The sequence below is a fragment of the Bidens hawaiensis genome, unplaced genomic scaffold, assembly GCF_021521415.1.
Source record: "Bidens hawaiensis isolate Kalapana, Puna unplaced genomic scaffold, B.hawaiensis_p1.1 tig00038078_1, whole genome shotgun sequence".
NCBI lineage: Eukaryota > Viridiplantae > Streptophyta > Magnoliopsida > Asterales > Asteraceae > Bidens > Bidens hawaiensis.
The window spans coordinates 1-14,713 of record NW_027496669.1 but is presented as its reverse complement, the minus strand read 5'-3'; positions in this window follow the sequence as shown (position 1 = coordinate 14,713).

Sequence of the window (14,713 nt, the reverse complement as noted above, 5' to 3'; positions counted from 1 at the left end):
TAACCATACAACCGTCCTTTCCTTCTTTTATTAACATTATCACATTCATACACATAAGCATACATATCATATCTACATTCCTGCTAGCGTACAACTTGGCAGTACGTGCAATATCCGAAGATCGTTCACGCACCATCAAGCAATCATTCGTGCATAACATACCTACCTTATACATAACTTTACAACCTGACAGTACGTGCAATATCCGAAGATCGTTCACGCACCATCAAGCAATCATTCGTACTTACATATTATTCACGTAAGGCATACACTTATCTCTTAGGATAAGCGTATTAACAAACATATTGAGTATGCACACAGCCCCGAAAACATAACACATAAGTGGGGCTAGAAACTCACCTGGATCCTGTTACGCTCGCCGTTGATTGTAATTCCTTTCTTTAACTGGGCTCGGCTAACTGTATAATATTTACACATATCAATTACTGCTACTACTATTACTACTACTCATTTTCGATAACCGCCTTAACACATTTTCCATTAGGTTTTTAATTTATTTCATAAACGAACTTCACTTCAAGCGAATCTTGGAAACAACTTGGTTCTGGCTTGATTCGATCGAATAGGAACACGTTCGATCGAATACAACACGTTCGATCGAATAGGAACACGTTCGATCAAACAGGAACACGTTCGATCGAATAGGAACACGTTCGATCGAATACAACACTCATTCGATCGAATACAAAACTCATTCGATCGAATGAGTTGGAGACCATTCGGTTGCTTCCCTATTCGGTCGACTGGACTTGTTCGATCTACGCATTCGATCGAATGGACTGATTCGATCGACTGGTTCGATCGAATGAGTCTGATTCGACTCCTTCAAGCTGGGCGACGGAGAAACCCACGGGTTTTCCAGATTTTCCAGATTTTTGACCCAAAATCGAAGTTTTTGACATGGAAATGCTCGGGATTGAAAGGGCTATCGATTCCTAGTACTTTTAAACACAAAAGCTTGCATTTTGACACCAAAACAAGGCGGTTTTTGACCCGAAAACTCAAGTTACGTTTTTGCTCGCTTTGAGGCCGAAATGGTTATGAAAACGGATGATTTTCGAGAGGGACTTACCAAAAACGATTAGGAACAAGATTGTGGACTCGGATTTGTGATTTGAGAACTTTCTCTCTCTAGCTTCTCTCTCTAGAAATGAGAGTGTTTGGGTGGGTGTAAGTGAAGGAAGATGGTGAAAATGGTGGAAGTGTCAAGAACTTTCGTTTATATACTACGGGTTTGGTTAGGCTCGGGTTGGCTTCCTACGGGTCGAGACAGGCCGAGTTCATAAAATGACTAAGCCCAAGACCCGTTCCTTACTCGACATTAAATAACTAAAACGTGAATTTACTAAACATAACTTTCTTTTATTTATCAATATAAAAATTTTAGGATGTTACAATAGGAATGCATCTTACTTCCTCCATAAGTTCTAAATTCTCTTTTAAAAATATTTTCTAAAGTACAAAGAACTATCTTCATATCAGGTGCTCTTCTGTTATGAATATCATTTTCATTAAAACTTTGAAAAGGTTTTAATCTTTCTGTCTCTATATTGTAAGAAAGAGATGCATGAACTTTTTCTATTATAATCAGATGATATGCAGGGTAATTATTGTTTTTATAAAAATCAGGCCCTGCAGAAAATAGTTTTAACACCATAACATCACTTGGAGTAATAGTAGAGTTATATAGATAACTGTCCCTTACTCCGTCCCTAACCCATTTTGGTAAAAAGGAAATTTCTGGGAAATTTGGTGATGTAAGATATATTGAATTTATTGATCCAAAATCATACCAGTATCTTATTTCTTCAGGGGAATTACCTTGTAAGTAATTAATTCTGGGGTAAACCCCAGTACAATCAACATATCTTATATCTGTATTTTTAAGGTTATATAAATCTCTCATTTTAAACCACTGTTGCTCAACAAGATCTTGTTGAGTTGGTATCCTTTGAAAAGTATTATCAAAATTTGAAGTCTGCCCAGAATGTGGTTTAAAATTAAAATGTTTTTCTTTAGGTTCATCTTGATCAGAAGTAAGATCTATTGTTTGAACTCCCTTTGAAGATGACGGGATATCTCTTTTTTCTATTTTCACCTCCTTATATATAGGAGATAAATCCACTCTTTCTTTTATTTGGTGCTTTACCAAAGATTTCAATATCATGCTATCATATTCATAAAAGACTTTTTTTGAGTCTATAAGAAGACAATTTCTTGTGATCAAATCTTTTAGGTCTGAGACCTGTTCAGGGAGAGTGCTAAAATAACTTAGCATCTCTTTCATATCTTTCATTATTTCTTTTATAGACACCACCTGCCTATCCATGTCTTCAATATGCTTATCCATTTTTTGGGCTATCTCATGATCTTCCATCTCTGGTTAAAAAATCTGCTAATACATTTTTATCAGATTTAATTATTTCTATATCAAAATTATATTCGGATATTAAAGTTTGCCATCTAATTAACCTTTTATACTCAGGTTTAGAGGGCAAATTGTTTTTTATAAAAGCTTTTACTTGTGTATTATCAGTTCTTAGTAAAAATCTAACTGGTAATAGAAAATAATAAAGCTTTTGACAACTTTTTACAACTGCTAAAAGCTCTTTTTCGTTAATATGATATCTTGTTTCAGTGTCACTAAAAGTACCTGAACAGTATCTACAAATGCTTTCACCAACTTTTTTATTTTCGGAGTCATAGTCTATTTTTTTAAGTATCCCACTCCAATAATATTCTGAAGCATCTGTTTCTAATATCAAATCATCGTTTTCTTTAGGTAATTGTAATTTTGGTAAGTTCCTACAATATTCTTTTATATTTTTCACTTGGTCTTCTAAGCTTTTATCAAAACTAAATATCTTATCTTTCTTTAATAGGTTTTGAAAAGGCTTTCTTATATCTGCGAGATTTTTAATAAAATCTGAAGCATAATTTAATATACCAAGAAAACTTTGTACTTGCTTTTTATCTATTAATTTATTAGGAAAGGATATAATTTTTTCAAGAATATGGCTCTGGAGTTCTATTCCTTTACCATCTATTTTCATACCTAAAAAATCAATATTATCTTTTAGTAAGCTAGTTTTTCGTTCAGATAGGGCTAAACCATGTTTTATACATAAATCTATAAATATATCAAGATGTTTTAAATGATTATTGATATTATCAGATAATATTAAAATGTCATCAATATAAACAAAAATAAAATCGTAATTTTTGAATATAGTATCCATTTTTCTTTGAAAAATCTGTGGTGCATTTTTTAATCCAAAAGGCATCACAAGCCATTCATACTGACCTTGAGGGGTGGAGAATGCAGTATAACTAATACTATCAGGATGCATTTTTATTTGCCAAAATCCACTTTTACAATCAAACTTAGAAAATATCTTTTTATTTCTAGTCCAGTTTATTAAACTTTCTTTATGAGGTAAGAAATATCCATCAAAAACAGTATTATCATTTAATTTTTTATAATTTATTACCATTCTAGGTTTTCCCCTTATTATTTCTGCATGTTTTCTTACCAGGAATGCAGGAGAACTATGTGGGCAGTGGCTAGCTCTAATTAATCTCAAATCTAAAAGTTCTTTTAATTGGGTTCTAAATTCTTTTTGGTCTTCTGGATTATATCTCATGGGCTTTATTCTTATTTCCTTATCTTTATCTTTCATTTCTAATTTTGCTGTTATATGATTTTTATTCCAAAATTGTAATGGATTATCTGTATAACTGTGACAATCGTCAATTTCAGGTTAACCTCGTTAACTCAACTCCGTCAATTCAAACTTTAAGATCGTTGAATCTTTAACGCACACTTCATTACATTTAAACTAGGGTTTAAATGACGCTTAACACTTACTACATGTGTAGTCTTTCGGGATTTGCACCGAAACGCAAACGAGTTAACGCAAACGATTGACAAATAAACGACAAACGTCAAGACACTAATTATATGATTAATATGTGTTAGGATTATGTGCTATGTGATAATGGTATGGTCATGTTATCTTATTGTTCAAGTATGATGGAATATTCTAGAGAAAAACAACAATTGGAAGTTTAGGGACTAGAATGTAACTTGTTTGCTTATAAATATAACTTAAACTCTAAACCCTAACTATTATTATTATTATTAACCCTACGATCGGCTCTCCCCTTGCTCCCCTATCCACGGCTGCCGTCCACATAGATCACACACACACACATCAATTCAAGTCCTTGATCCAAGAACTAGGTGCTAGGAAGGTATACTTGATCACCTCTTACCTCCTTGTTGTGTAATTTTTATGTTTAATGGGTTATGTGAAAACCCTAAGTCAGCCGATTCTTGCATGTATATGATTGTGATGATTCTTGTTAATTGGATGATAGATTGATAACTAGTTTGATAGTATTGCATGTTAATTGTTGTGTCCTTGATTGAGAGTGTAAATAAAACCCTAAGCTTGCATGTATGTGGGATTGATATGCATGGATAGTAGTTATAGGGTCTAGGGGGTTATATGGATGCATGATAGTTCATAGGTTGTGATTATGTTGAGTTTTGATGTGAACAGATTCTGGACAGAATGTATATACGATGTTTAACTGACTGTAACGAAGTGTAAACGTGGAAATTGATTGAGATTGTGGGTACTGCAGTAAACTAGGTTGAGTCTAGTTTCTATGAAGTATAAATTCGTAATTTTTGGATAAGTGGAAGTATACTTTTATGATTTTACAAAAACGTGATGCAAAGCTGAGCTGTTAGACCTGCTGTTAGGTTATGTTGTAAATGTTATATCTCATGAACCACGAGACCAATTGGGTTGGTTCCACTTCTGGAAGTTGACTCACTGAGTTAGGAACCAAACCCAAGTGGTCTTGCATTTATTGGATTTTTCGTTTAACGGGAATTGCAAATAACATTCTGATGTGCATGAATCTGGCTGATAAAAGTTAGCTGTAATGTTTTGATCATTGTGAACAATCTATATGGAATAAAAATAAGATAAAATATGTTCTGGAAACCTAAGACATGTATGTTTCTGTGGTAATTTTTGGTGAATTAATTGGGACGTTATAATCGGTGAACTAGTACAATCTTTCGAGTAGAAATTCTGTCATAACGAAACTAGCTGCTGAGTTGTATAGGAATGCATGAAATATGATAGTTTCTATATAATTGTTGTAATTTTGACCAAAATACCCTTGCGGGGAAATAGTTGCTAGTTGATTGCCATGAATTGACCAAATTACCCTTGCGGGAAATATTGGTTAGTTAGTCTTTGTTTGTTGACCAAATTGCCCTTACGGGAATTATTGCTAGTAAGTAGGTTATTAACACATGACACGGAAGTAATTGCTCACTCATATGTCGTATCACGATTGTACTTGTAGAGTCATACACAATACACAAACGAAACACGAAACATGTTACGTGCATAGGTATTATGTGCCGAGTCTAGAGACTCGTTAAACGTTCCGATACTTAGAAAATCTCCTTGTTGTTTTAGAACGCTAGAGAGTTTTCTACGACGCGCATCACTCGGTGATCTAGATCGGATATTCTTCGCAAACAGTGAGTTCACTTACCCCACTCTTAAACTGCTTTCAAATGTTTTTCCACTTGGGGGAGATAACATACTCCGATAAACATATTTTCTGAGATAAACGCATATGAAAGATTTTGTTATAAATTATATATCACTTGTAAAGGCTAAGCGGCATTTGTAACAACTTGAAGTCCCACACATCGGACCGGTTAATATTTGGAATAGCGAGTCACTTTTGGGTAGTACTACTGGGTTTGACAAACCCCACCCAACGTTATAGCTCAACTGGAGGTTGAGTGGGTGTAAATTTGGGCTAACACATACCATGGTCTGGATGACCTGGTGACGGGCACTTGATAAACAGTCAGCTTCGGTCGCGAACCACTTAGCAATACTTGTTGTATAGATTAGCTACCTATCGATATATAGTTTAACATAACACTATCTGGTAATGCAACACTTAAACGTTGTAACATGGTTACACGCTCAAACGTCGTAACGAGGTTACGCAATACTTAAACGTTGTAACATGGTTACACGCTCAAACGTCGTAACGAGGTTACGCAATACTTAAACGTTGTAACATGGTTACACGCTCAAACGTCGTAACGAGGTTACGCAATACTTAAACGTTGTAACGTGGTTACACACTCAAACGCCGTAACGAGGTTACGCAACATTTAAACGTCGTAACGAGGTTACGCAAAACGCTAAACAATTTATCTTATCTTACTTGTGAACTCACCAACCTTGTGTTGACACTTTTAGTATGTTATTCTCAGGTAGCCGAGGCGGGCGCGCGGTTTAGGAGCATGCATTATTGAAAACACTTTTATTCTGCAAATTTAAACTTAAACAGTTACTTTTGGTTTTTAAGTCGTCCTGCGTGACGCAACTTTTGAATTAAGGTTTTACGCTTCCGCATTTACTTTCATTTAAACGTTTTTCTTTGGTTTGGTTATAACTAATGATTCCGATCCTGCCAGTTCACACCCTCTGACGGTAAAACTCCGTTAGTGGATTTTGAGGGTGTGACAGATTGGTATCAGAGCCATTGGTTATAGCGAACTAGAAACTGCATGCATACTAGACTATAACCGCGACGACCCATTAGTTATAATGATACGCACTGCATAGGTTTGTGTAGTCTTTGTTGTCTTATCTCTTTACCTCTTTCACTCATACGCGCGCATACACGGCATACCTGTAGAGATGTCGACGCCATCCTCATCATCGTCCGATCTGATGACTCATGCTCACGGGAAGGAACCGCAATTACCTACCGCATTGCCACCCCGAGTAGTCCCGGAACTCGAAACACCCGCACCAAAGAGGTACCTCCTATCCGGAGGCATTTACGAAAACGACGTTAGCTGGGATTGGTACCCTAACATGATCAGACGTATGGTCTATCGCGAACAAGTTCCCCCGTTACCTCACCCGAACCACCCTGCTTATCCCAACACCCTACCACCCATAACCGAACCTGTGGAGCGAGTTCTCGCAGCTGTCGTTTCTTGTTGGGAGCGTGATGTGGGTTACATGCGCTACACGAGAGAAAATGTTTCCAGACTGTTTAAAGACGGAACCGAGACTCAGGAGGAGATTGCCCGCATGGCAGCGGAAATGAAAGAAATGCAAGAGACTAGTGAGCAACAAACGAAGGTTATGATGAAGATGCAAGCCGAGATGATAGACTTGCAAGAGCAACTCCAAGAAGCAAGGACCCGAACCGAGATAGCACTCGAGCGTTGCGATGACCTACAAATGCAACTTGCTCAGAACGCAGCCGAACCCGAGGCAGAGCCTGAGGCCGAGCCTGAGGCAGATCCTGAAGAAGATCCTGAAGAGGAACCTGAGGAGGACCCCGAGGAAGATCCCGAAGAGGAGCCTGAAGAAGAACCGGCTGAGGAGGAGGCACACTCAGAGGTGTCCTCAGACGATGTGCAAATGTGCAAATTCTTGGATTGGAACTGGCAAACGCGATGAACTGGGAGGAGTTCAAAAACATGATGCGAGAGGAATACTGTCCGAGGGAAGAAATTTCGAAGTTAGAGTCGGAGTTTTGGTCATTGAAAATGGTGGGTTCAGAGATTGAAGCCTACACCACTCGTTCGCACGAGTTGGCAGTGATGTGTCCGCGGATGGTGGATCCGCCGAGCAAAAGAATAGAGATGTACATTGATGGGTTGGCACCACAGATTCAGGGTATGGTGACGTCTTCCAGACCAGCCACGATCCAACAAGCGATCCGTTTGGCTCACAAACTAACGGATCAGGCTGTGACCCAGGGTGCGTTACCACCAAGGGGTTCGACTGTAAAAGCCCGTGACAACCCGAATAATGACCATGCCAGCAACAGCAACAACAGCAACCCGAACAGCGGGAAAAGAAAGTTTGACAACACCAGATCTTCATCCTCAAACCTCCCACCGCAACACTACCGGAAGCCCGAATTTACTCGGAGTTTCAACACTCAGAATCACAACAACAACAACAACAACAACGGTAACGGGCAGGTTTCGAGCGGGTATGCTGGGAAACATCCAAAGTGCAATAGGTGCAACTTTCACCATGTTGGGCAGTGTGACCGTGTCAAGTGTCAAAGATGCGGAAAGATAGGTCACCAAGCGAAGGATTGTAGAGTTGACCTTGTGGCGAAGGGTGCTCCTAAGCCACCGATGATGACTAAGGGATGTTATGAATGTGGACAGGAAGGTCATTTCCGGAAGGACTGCCCCAAGCTGAAACAGAACGACAATAACGGGGGTAATGGGAGTGGCAGTAACGGTGGAGGAAATGGCAAAGGAAGAGCGTTTGTGATTGGATCAGGTCAAGCCCGCAGAGATCCGCATGTGGTGTCTGGTAAGTTCCCTGTAAACGATTGTTTTGCTTCTGTTTTGTTTGACACTGGAGCTGATAGGAGTTTTGTGTCAAAGGCCTTTAGCCAACTTTTAAACCTTACTCCAACCCCGTTAGACGCTAAGTTTCCTGTTGAATTAGCTAACGGTAAGACTGTAATAACAACTCATATACTTGCGGGATGTAAGTTGAAATTGTCAGGTCATGTCTTTGACATCGACCTTATTCCTTTTACGCTTAGTAGTTTCGATGTCGTTGTCGGCATGGACTGGTTATCTGAGAACCGAGCGGAGATTATATGTCATGATAAGATCGTCCATATTACCACCCCTTCAGGCGAGATCATTTCGGTCCGAGGCGAGAGAAGCGGCATGACCACCAGCATCATTACCATTATGAAGGCACAGAAGTATTTAAGAAAGGGTCATCCGGCAATTCTGGCGCAGATTGTTGAGAAACCTGTGGAGGAGAAACGAATTGAAGACATTCCGGTTGTGCGAGATTTTCCAGAAGTCTTCCCGGAGGATTTGCCCGGACTCCCTTCTATTCGTCAAGTCGAATTTCAAATCGAGTTGACACCCGGTGCAGCACCCATAGCACGAGCCCCGTATCGGCTCGCACCGGCGGAACTTCAGGAGTTGTCCACTCAGTTGCAAGATTTGTTGGATAAGGGTTTTATCCGACCTAGCTCATCGCCATGGGGAGCCCCTGTCTTGTTTGTCCGAAAGAAAGACGGGACTTTCCGGATGTGCATCGACTACCGGGAATTGAACAAGGTGACGGTCAAGAACCGTTATCCTTTACCCCGAATTGATGATTTGTTCGACCAGCTTCAGGGATCGAGTTACTACTCGAAGATCGATTTACGATCCGGTTATCACCAGCTGAGAGTGCGCGAAGAAGATATTTCAAAGACGGCTTTCAGAACACGGTATGGTCACTACGAGTTTTCGGTTATGCCTTTTGGCCTAACCAACGCACCAGCCGTATTTATGGATCTCATGAATCGAGTATGCAAGGCGTACCTCGACAAGTTCGTGATTGTTTTCATCGATGATATTCTCGTCTACTCCAAGAACGAGACTGACCACGACGAACACTTAAGGATAATTCTGGAACTGCTGAAGAAGGAACAACTGTATGCTAAACTCTCGAAATGTGAATTTTGGCTTCGAGAGGTTCACTTTTTAGGACATGTGATAAACGAGAATGGTATCCATGTCGATCCCGGTAAGGTAGAGGCCATCAAAAACTGGGAAGCACCTAAGACTCCGACTGAGGTGCGACAATTCCTAGGACTGGCCGGCTACTACCGGCGTTTCATCGAGGGATTTTCAAAGATTGCTCAACCCCTAACCGCTTTGACTCACAAGGGCACTAAGTACAACTGGGGTGACGCGCAAGAATCCGCTTTTCAACTGTTGAAAACCAAGCTTTGTAGCGCCCCTATTTTAGCCCTCCCCGAGGGAACGGAAAATTTTGAGGTACACTGTGACGCATCTATACAAGGTCTCGGTTGTGTGCTGATGCAACTTGAGAAAGTTATAGCCTACGCCTCTAGACAACTACGGGTTCACGAGAAGAACTACACGACCCATGATTTGGAACTCGGAGCTGTAGTGTTTGCTCTTAAGATATGGAGGCATTACTTGTACGGTACCAAGTTTACCATTTACACCGACCACAAGAGTCTCCAACATATCTACGATCAGAAAGAGCTGAACATGCGACAGCGTCGTTGGGTCGAGCTGCTTAAAGACTATGATTGTGCCATCAAGTACCACCCTGGCAAGGCCAATGTGGTGGCCGACGCCCTTAGCAGAAAAGAAACGGATAAACCCAGACGGGTGAGAGCATTGCAACTCACGATTCATGCCAGCTTACCCGATCAGATTCGCGATGCGCAACTGGAAGCTTTGAAAGATGATAATCTCCCATCGGAACTCATGCGGGGCATGAGCAAGCAACTTGAAACCAGGTCGGACGGGGTCCGATATTTTGAGAACCGGATTTGGGTTCCACGATACGGAGAGTTGAGAACTCTAGTGATGGACGAAGCTCACAAGTCCCGATATTCTATCCACCCCGGCTCAGATAAAATGTATCATGATTTAAAGGAACTTTACTGGTGGCCGAACATGAAAGCCGACATTGCAACCTACGTGAGCAAATGTTTGACTTGTGCCAGAGTCAAGATAGAATACCAGAAACCATCTGGTCTACTGCAACAGCCGGAACTCCCAATGTGGAAATGGGAACAAATCTCAATGGACTTTATTACGGGTTTGCCTAAGACACCGACGGGATGCGATACCATCTGGGTGATCGTTGACCGGTTGACTAAATCGGCGCACTTCCTAGCGATTAAGGAAACAGACAAAATGGAAAGACTGTCTCGTGTCTACATGAAGGAAGTAGTGTCGAGACACGGAGTGCCTGCCTCGATCATTTCCGATCGAGATTCTCGTTTTACCTCACACTTTTGGAAGTCGCTGCAAAGCGCACTGGGCACACGTCTCGATATGAGTACCGCATACCACCCTCAGACGGATGGGCAAAGTGAACGGACTATTCAGACCCTGGAGGATATGTTGCGTGCATGCGTCTTAGATTTCGGAAAAAGTTGGGAACCCCATTTACCCTTGGTAGAGTTTTCGTATAATAACAGCTACCACGCAAGCATTAAGGCAGCGCCGTTTGAAGCGCTGTACGGACGGAAGTGTCGATCACCACTCTGCTGGGCAGAGGTGGGTGATAGCCAAATCACTGGTCCGGAACTGGTACTCGAAACTTCGGAAAAGATTGTTCAAATCCGAAATCGCATGGCAGCAGCACGAGATCGACAAAAGAGTTACGCCGACAAGCGCCGAAAACCTCTCGAATTTCAAGTAAACGATCGAGTGTTACTCAAAGTCTCACCTTGGAAAGGTGTGGTTCGCTTTGGTAAGCGAAACAAACTTAACCCGCGATATGTTGGTCCGTACCGGATAACTGAGCGCATTGGTCCGGTGGCGTACCGACTGGATCTACCAACAGAACTCGGTGGCGTACACGATGTATTCCACGTATCAAATTTGAAGAAATGCCTATCTGATGAAACCCAAGTAGTCCCTTTGGAGGAACTACAAGTTGATGAACAGTTACGGTTCATTGAGGAACCAGTCGAGGTTTTGGATTGGGAAACCAAAACGCTCAAACACAGCAAAATTCCAATCGTTAAGGTTCGTTGGAACTCGAGACGTGGACCGGAGTTCACGTGGGAACGCGAGGATCAAATGATGAAAAAGTATCCTCACCTTTTTGAAGGGCTAACCAAACACCGGAAACCGCGAAACCCGGCAAACCGTCAAACATCACCGGAGGTATGAACTAAATTTCGGGACGAAATTTCTTTCTACTAGGGGATGATATGACAAACTGAAAATTTTCTTACTTTTTCAGGCTCTCATCACGACTTGACTCAATTTTCGGGACGAAAATTCTTTAACATGGGAATGATGTGACAATCGTCAATTTCAGGTTAACCTCGTTAACTCAACTCCGTCAATTCAAACTTTAAGATCGTTGAATCTTTAACGCACACTTCATTACATTTAAACTAGGGTTTAAATGACGCTTAACACTTACTACATGTGTAGTCTTTCGGGATTTGCACCGAAACGCAAACGAGTTAACGCAAACGATTGACAAATAAACGACAAACGTCAAGACACTAATTATATGATTAATATGTGTTAGGATTATGTGCTATGTGATAATGGTATGGTCATGTTATCTTATTGTTCAAGTATGATGGAATATTCTAGAGAAAAACAACAATTGGAAGTTTAGGGACTAGAATGTAACTTGTTTGCTTATAAATATAACTTAAACTCTAAACCCTAACTATTATTATTATTATTAACCCTACGATCGGCTCTCCCCTTGCTCCCCTATCCACGGCTGCCGTCCACATAGATCACACACACACACATCAATTCAAGTCCTTGATCCAAGAACTAGGTGCTAGGAAGGTATACTTGATCACCTCTTACCTCCTTGTTGTGTAATTTTTATGTTTAATGGGTTATGTGAAAACCCTAAGTCAGCCGATTCTTGCATGTATATGATTGTGATGATTCTTGTTAATTGGATGATAGATTGATAACTAGTTTGATAGTATTGCATGTTAATTGTTGTGTCCTTGATTGAGAGTGTAAATAAAACCCTAAGCTTGCATGTATGTGGGATTGATATGCATGGATAGTAGTTATAGGGTCTAGGGGGTTATATGGATGCATGATAGTTCATAGGTTGTGATTATGTTGAGTTTTGATGTGAACAGATTCTGGACAGAATGTATATACGATGTTTAACTGACTGTAACGAAGTGTAAACGTGGAAATTGATTGAGATTGTGGGTACTGCAGTAAACTAGGTTGAGTCTAGTTTCTATGAAGTATAAATTCGTAATTTTTGGATAAGTGGAAGTATACTTTTATGATTTTACAAAAACATGATGCAAAGCTGAGCTGTTAGACCTGCTGTTAGGTTATGTTGTAAATGTTATATCTCATGAACCACGAGACCAATTGGGTTGGTTCCACTTCTGGAAGTTGACTCACTGAGTTAGGAACCAAACCCAAGTGGTCTTGCATTTATTGGATTTTTCGTTTAACGGGAATTGCAAATAACATTCTGATGTGCATGAATCTGGCTGATAAAAGTTAGCTGTAATGTTTTGATCATTGTGAACAATCTATATGGAATAAAAATAAGATAAAATATGTTCTGGAAACCTAAGACATGTATGTTTCTGTGGTAATTTTTGGTGAATTAATTGGGACGTTATAATCGGTGAACTAGTACAATCTTTCGAGTAGAAATTCTGTCATAACGAAACTAGCTGCTGAGTTGTATAGGAATGCATGAAATATGATAGTTTCTATATAATTGTTGTAATTTTGACCAAAATACCCTTGCGGGGAAATAGTTGCTAGTTGATTGCCATGAATTGACCAAATTACCCTTGCGGGAAATATTGGTTAGTTAGTCTTTGTTTGTTGACCAAATTGCCCTTACGGGAATTATTGCTAGTAAGTAGGTTATTAACACATGACACGGAAGTAATTGCTCACTCATATGTCGTATCACGATTGTACTTGTAGAGTCATACACAATACACAAACGAAACACGAAACATGTTACGTGCATAGGTATTATGTGCCGAGTCTAGAGACTCGTTAAACGTTCCGATACTTAGAAAATCTCCTTGTTGTTTTAGAACGCTAGAGAGTTTTCTACGACGCGCATCACTCGGTGATCTAGATCGGATATTCTTCGCAAACAGTGAGTTCACTTACCCCACTCTTAAACTGCTTTCAAATGTTTTTCCACTTGGGGGAGATAACATACTCCGATAAACATATTTTCTGAGATAAACGCATATGAAAGATTTTGTTATAAATTATATATCACTTGTAAAGGCTAAGCGGCATTTGTAACAACTTGAAGTCCCACACATCGGACCGGTTAATATTTGGAATAGCGAGTCACTTTTGGGTAGTACTACTGGGTTTGACAAACCCCACCCGACGTTATAGCTCAACTGGAGGTTGAGTGGGTGTAAATTTGGGCTAACACATACCATGGTCTGGATGACCTGGTGACGGGCACTTGATAAACAGTCAGCTTCGGTCGCGAACCACTTAGCAATACTTGTTGTATAGATTAGCTACCTATCGATATATAGTTTAACATAACACTATCTGGTAATGCAACACTTAAACGTTGTAACATGGTTACACGCTCAAACGTCGTAACGAGGTTACGCAATACTTAAACGTTGTAACATGGTTACACGCTCAAACGTCGTAACGAGGTTACGCAATACTTAAACGTTGTAACATGGTTACACGCTCAAACGTCGTAACGAGGTTACGCAATACTTAAACGTTGTAACGTGGTTACACACTCAAACGCCGTAACGAGGTTACGCAACATTTAAACGTCGTAACGAGGTTACGCAAAACGCTAAACAATTTATCTTATCTTACTTGTGAACTCACCAACCTTGTGTTGACACTTTTAGTATGTTATTCTCAGGTAGCCGAGGCGGGGCGCGCGGTTTAGGAGCATGCATTATTGAAAACACTTTTATTCTGCAAATTTAAACTTAAACAGTTACTTTTGGTTTTTAAGTCGTCCTGCGTGACGCAACTTTTGAATTAAGGTTTTACGCTTCCGCATTTACTTTCATTTAAACGTTTTTCTTTGGTTTGGTTATAACTAATGATTCCGATCCTGCC